Source organism: Hordeum vulgare, chromosome 5H, assembly GCF_904849725.1.
Source record: "Hordeum vulgare subsp. vulgare chromosome 5H, MorexV3_pseudomolecules_assembly, whole genome shotgun sequence".
Lineage (NCBI taxonomy): Eukaryota > Viridiplantae > Streptophyta > Magnoliopsida > Poales > Poaceae > Hordeum > Hordeum vulgare.
In genome coordinates, this window is record NC_058522.1 from 241,648,352 (window position 1) to 241,654,718 (window position 6,367).

A 6,367-nucleotide genomic window follows, 5' to 3' on the forward strand; every position below is an offset into this window, starting at 1 on the left:
TTGAACGCCCCATGTTCACTTCCCGTACCAAGTCGTCTGACTTAGCTCAAGTATACTCTTTCTCATACCATCACCTTTATCACACACACACAATTAGTTCATACAAAAACAATTGGACGTAGTTTAAGCAGGATTACCCAACTGTCCTTGATCGTGGACATGAATATTCGAATATTTTTACACTATGCAGAGGTTGCGTGCTGTACCCACGAGACTCGGGGAGCTTCCGTGCCATCCACGACTTGCGGTATATTAGATACCGAGGTAAGCACCCGAACAATGCATTTCCCCTGGCAACACTAAACAAAGGGCCCACTCAATTGGTTCCTAGCCCTCATGATGTACATCATATGCGCCTCGCTCTAGATCGTACCATCCATGAAGGGACCAACGGTGTGCCCGGTACCTGTGAAAACAGCTCATGGTCGCCCTACCTGGCATGACCCCGTCTCGAGAGTGACCATGCCAGTCTCGCCACTAGTAATGCGGGCTCTCTGCTAGCATCAGCCAAAGTAATCAACAAAGCCCCGTACCATAAGGGATATCGTGGTCGCACATGTAAGGTTGGGATGGCCAACAATTCTTAAATCTAATCCCATTTTCAAGACCACACACACGAAGCCTTTCTCGGTACACCACCTCTTTGCAAGTGGTCACCAATCTCAACACCATTTCCTTCGGGCATTAGTGGCACCCGACATTTTTTTTGAAATCCTTTGAAATCATTCATTTCATCGTCACCATGCATAGTCTCATTCCATTTGCATAGCACCCACTAGCAACTTAACTACTTCTCGCCCGCCCAACCCTCATAGGTGGTAGGGTCATGCTCAAGTGCAAGTATCGAGGGGTTTCTCGCAGACAACCCACCAAGGTGGTCACCGACTTATTATGAATCGAATGCAACAGAATATAGTGCTATATGGCATGCAAAATAAATGGTTTCTTAGACATGGTCAAAGGGCTCCTTTCCTAGCTCAACAAAGTCTCCAGGATCTTCAAAGTCTTCTGGTCCAAATCCCTCGTCAGCAACGCAATCTATCATCGCAATATTAACGGGCAAAAATAAGAACACCACAAAAACAGGGAAAATAATTTGCTCAGAAAAATGTCACCTTATTTTTGTAAAATACTAGGGTGAGTGTAGGTATTGTAAAAATTGTTGGGTTTTATTTTTGAAGTGTAAATGTTGTTGAAAGGATCGATATGGTTGGCTAGAGGGGGGGGGGGGGTGAATAGACAACGACCACTTTTTAATTAATCTTAACAAGTTAAGCTAAACACTATACGGGTCCACAAATAATATGACAAAGAGGTGACCCCTATAGAAGCTACCAACAAGACCTATTAAGACAAGTAAGATATAGTCACAAGTAAAAGCAAATACAAAGTAAAGGTTAGAGATAACCACAAGTGGAACCGATGGAGACGAGGATGTGTTACCGAAGTTCCTTCCCTTTGACAGGAAGTACGTCTCCGTTGGAGCGGTGTGGAGGCACAATGCTCCCCAAAAAAGCCACTAAGGCCACCGTATTCTCCTCACGCCCTCGCACGATGCAAGGTACCGTGATTCCACTATAGGTGCCCTTGAAGGCGGCGACCGAACCTTTACAAACAAGGTTGGGGCAACTCCACACAAAGCTTGGAGGCTCCCAACAAGACCACGAAGCTTCACCACAATGGAATATGGCTTCGAGGTGACCTCAACCGTCTAGGATGCTCAAACACCCAAGAGTAACAAGATCCGCAAGGGATAGGTGGGGGAATCAACTTTTCTCTTGGTGGAAGTGTGGATCTAGGCCTTCTCAACCAATCCCTAAAGAATCAACAAGTTTGATTGGCTAGGGAGAGAGATCGGGCACTTTTAAGCTTGTGGAGCAACAATGGAGCTTAGAGAGGTAAGAGATAGGGTTCCTCAGCTAGAAGAACCCTTTATATAGTGGGGGGAAAATTCAGACCGTTTTCCCACTCTCTGCCCGAGATCCAGCGGTACTACCGCTGGGAAGGAGCGGTACTACCGCTGCCTGGCGGTACTACCGCTGGATGCAGCGGTACTACCGCTAGGGCTTCCAGCGGTACTACCGCTGGCACCAGCGGTACTACCGCTGGCCCCTTGGTTGTGCATAAGCACTACTACCGCCGGGAAAGTCTTCGCAAAAGGGTCCGTCCACGAACTACCGCTAGGTAGGTGGAACAAGGCACCTGGAGCGGTACTACCGCTGGCTGCAGCGGTACTACCGCTTGCAGTCCAGCGGTACTACCGCTGGGGACCATTTTGCAGAGATGCTCAAGATGAATTAGGCGAGGGCCGCTCCAAACAAGGAAGGGGAGAATTGTGAAGTGTGCGTGTGTAAAGATAGATTCCACCCAAACCTTTCCACTACGGATCCCCTCTTAATAGTACGGCTTTCCTATGACTCAAATAAAGAGAATCGTAGAGAGCGTCGTGTTTCCGTTCCAGAAGAGAGGAGACGAGTTGTCTTGTGCCGTTGACGAGTGTTACCTGAAACCTTGACACACACGATTAGTCCTGTACGGTACTGTCATCAATCACCAAAATTACTTAGGCATAAACTATGCCTCAACAGTTGTGAAAAACATTTTAACAGAAGGTTAAAATGTTTTAAACTAGGTTTTAAAATAAAACAGTGTATAAAAGTTCTTGTAAAAATTACACAAGTGGTATTACTAAATACTACACAATATTTACAATATTTGTGGTGGAAGAATAATTGGATTTGGATGAATATTGGTTTCTATGGAATTTTTGCAAAACAGAGCAAAAATAAAATGGGAAAATGGCCATGTGCCTCCTGGGCGAGAGGCTACTCACCAAACCAGCCCGGCTAGCGAAGCCAGCCCAGGCGAGGCATGGCGCACGCGCCATCAGGTTTGAACGTAACACGCGGGGCCAGGCGGCCAGCGACAAAGAGGGGGAGGCAGGAGCGAGGAGAGGTAGGGCAGAGGCTCACGACTAGGCCCCACTCGCAGGTTGTCGTCAACCTGTGTCGAAAGAGGTGGTGGCGCTCATCAGCGTCGATTCTAACGACAACAGGGTGAGCTAGCGGTGGGGATAGATTCAGGAAGGACCCGCCGTTCGGGTGGAGGTCGAAGGGAGCCTGGAGGTGCCGTGGCTCGTCGACGGCGAGCACCCGCGGCGGAGGAGCTTCGGGAGGTGGTCAGAGTCGGCGCTCCAGGCTGCGAAAAGCTCGGGGAAAAGAGGGAAATGCATCACCAACATGCACCGGTTCCAAAAATGCATAGAGAGAGAGAGAGAGAGAGGCCAGAGCGACGCCCTACCGTGAGATCGGCAGCGGCCCGAAGCGGCGGCGGCGTGCTCGATCCCAAGCACTCATGCTCGGGAAGGGGAAATAGTAGGAGTGGGGGGTCGATTGGGTGGAGGAGAGAGCGATCATAGGGAAGAGAGTGAGCCTGGGTGGCCTTAAATAGGTCGGACGTGGTCCACCGTACGCTGGTGCATCGGTGAGGCCGTGGCCGGGGCCAAAGGGCACGGGGGCTCGACGGGAGGTGCCTCGAGTGTTTCTTGGCGTGGTCTATGCCCAGGGGAGAGAAGGAAGAGAGAAGAAAGGCGCGCGCGTGCGAGGTTGCTGGTTGGCCGAACCGGGCGGCGCTCGGGCGCATGTGGCAACGGGCGCTTGAGGGAGAGAGAGGAGGGGCTGACAGGGAGGCGTGTCCCGGACGTTGATGCACATCGACTGGCGTGAGGAGAGGGCTCGAGGCGGTCGGGAACGGGCAGGAGAGTGAGGTCAAACCTCGGATGCTCTCTAGCGCGCTCCAGAGCGCGGCTTTGGCTGGCACCATTGCGTCACTTACGCGCTTTGGCACGGCCACCCATGTCCAAGAGCTGATGAGGGGAGTAAACAAAGGGGAAAGAGGCATGGGGCACTCTGGAGGTTATCACAGAGAAAGAAGAGTGGAGAGAGAGATGGAATCCTGCTGTCCAGAAGGGGAAATGGAGGTTTTACCCCATCAATAATTGATCTCTGGCCGTGGGAGACTTACTAGGGGTAAAATAACACCAGAAGAAGATGTGGTAAAATTTGAAGTGAAGGGGATGAGGAGAAGGGGTGAAAGCACCCACTTTACCAAACTACGAGAAGGTGTATGATGGTTGTTTGGGAAAGTTACCGTTACCAAGTTGCCGTGAAAGTTAACATGATTGAATTGTGGTAAAAACCAATAGTGTTCGCCAAGTTTGAGCTCATTTGAGAAAAGTTGGCAATGTAAACATGAAAATCCCCAAAAATAGACAAAATCAAATTCTTGTTAACTTTGGTGAACAAATCAACTCCCACAAATGCACAACCTGGTGTAGCATCATTATTTGGGGTCTAGATCACATGTGTAAAATTTGGGATCAATTGGATAAACTTGGCAATGTAAAGTTGCTCAAATTTGGTTCTGGACACGGAGGGTTTTGGGGTTCTTAGGTGAACCAAATCAACTTGGATTGAGATGAATTTTTTCAAACTTACCACATATATCATTTTTGACTTTCTGAAATTTTCCTGAAATTTATTGAGAATATTTCCTATGGAAATATTTTAAAAGCTTGAAATAGGCAGAAAGGGTTTTGAGGAGTTTTGTCCAATATTTTTAAATGACCCTCTGTTGAAACTCATATGTATGGAAAATATATGTCCACTGAGTTTCCCTAAATTTTCTCGATTATTTTTAAAGCAAGAAAATAATTTTTCCCACAAAAGATCATTTCTGGCCTCAGAAAAAGGTATCTAAATAAAATAGGAAAATAAATTTTAAAATAATTATTTTGTGGTTTTGAGAAGTTTTTTTGGTAATAGAATCCAAATAAAATCTTTGGGGTAAAACATCCCTCCTAAATTAAGGACTTGTAGTACAAATCCCAACTGAGGTTTTTTTGGACCTTAAAATAAATAAATGCCCTTTTGTTTAAATAAAATTTTATAATATAGTTTCTGGTCCTATACACATGGCATGGTCATTGGGTAAGGGTTTGGGGTCAAGGAGAGGAGTTTTAGAGGGAAGAATAATTTTGGTGATTTAAAACATAATCAATCACACAAGCATGGTGCAATCAAATCAATCATCACAAGCACTCAAAAACTTTTAATTAGTTCCAAATTTTGTAAAAACATAATGTGGAAAAATGGTACAAACACAAGGTGTGATAGTCCTACCCCCTTACAAGAATCTCGTCCCCGAGATTTCTAGGCTAAGCGGTAAAAAGATAAGGGAACTCAGATCTAAGGCAGTCTTCACGCTCCCGTGTTGCTTGTGCTTCGGTGTGGTTGCACCACTAGAACTTGAAGTACTTGATGGTGCGGCTTCGCGTGCAACACTCGACTTCTTCCAAGATGCGGATTGGTGTCTGACGATAAGTGAGGTCTGGCTGAAGGTCGATGGCGTGATGATCGACGTCCTTGTAGAGGTCCGGACGGTTGGGAACTTGGAGGCACTTCCAGAGTTGCGACACGTGGAAGACGTTGTGCACAGCCAAAAGCTCGGATGGTAGTTCTAGTCGGTAAGCAACTTCTCCTCACCTTGCGGTGATCTTGAAGGGGCCAATGTACCTTGGTGCAAGTTTCCCTTAACGTGGAAACACTTGGTTCCTTTGAGAGGCGTGACACGGAGGTATACATAGTCTTCGGTGTTGAGGTCCACGTCTCGACGATGTGAGTCGGTATAGCTCTTCTCCCTTGACTTGGTGGTCTCTAGACGTTCCTTGATGAGTTAAACTTGCTCTTCGGCTTCATGGAGAATATATGGTACAAAGATCAGTCCTGCTCCGGTCTCAGACCAGTTGAGGGGAGTGCAACACTTGCGTCCATACAACACCTCAAATGGTGCCATTTGTAGACTAGATTGGTAGCTGTTGTTGTAGGAGAACTCGACAAAGGGAAAACAATCCTCCCACTTGGCTCCATATGCCAAAACATAGGAACGAAGCATGTCCTCGAGTATCTGATTTACTCGTTCCGTCTGTCCGCCTGTCTGAGGCTGAAAAGTAGTGCTAAAGAAAGCTTGGTTCCCATGGCTCCTTGGAACTGCTTCCAAAATCTCGAGGTAAACTGTGTACCTCGAGCTGACACGATCTCTTAGGAACTCCATGGAGGCTCATCTTGATAACCCACAAGTATAGGGGATCGCAACCGTTTTCGAGGGTAGAGTATTGTCACGCCCAAGATGCGACCCTATCCTCAATTTGGCACGAGGGCCTCGTCAGGGATAGAAGCGCATCTCGTCGTGTCGCAAGAATGAATATCGTTACAAGTACATGTACTGAAAAGAAGAGATATATAAATAGAGTTGGCTTACACTCGCCACAAGATACATCAGAGTCACATAAGTACAATACATAATCATC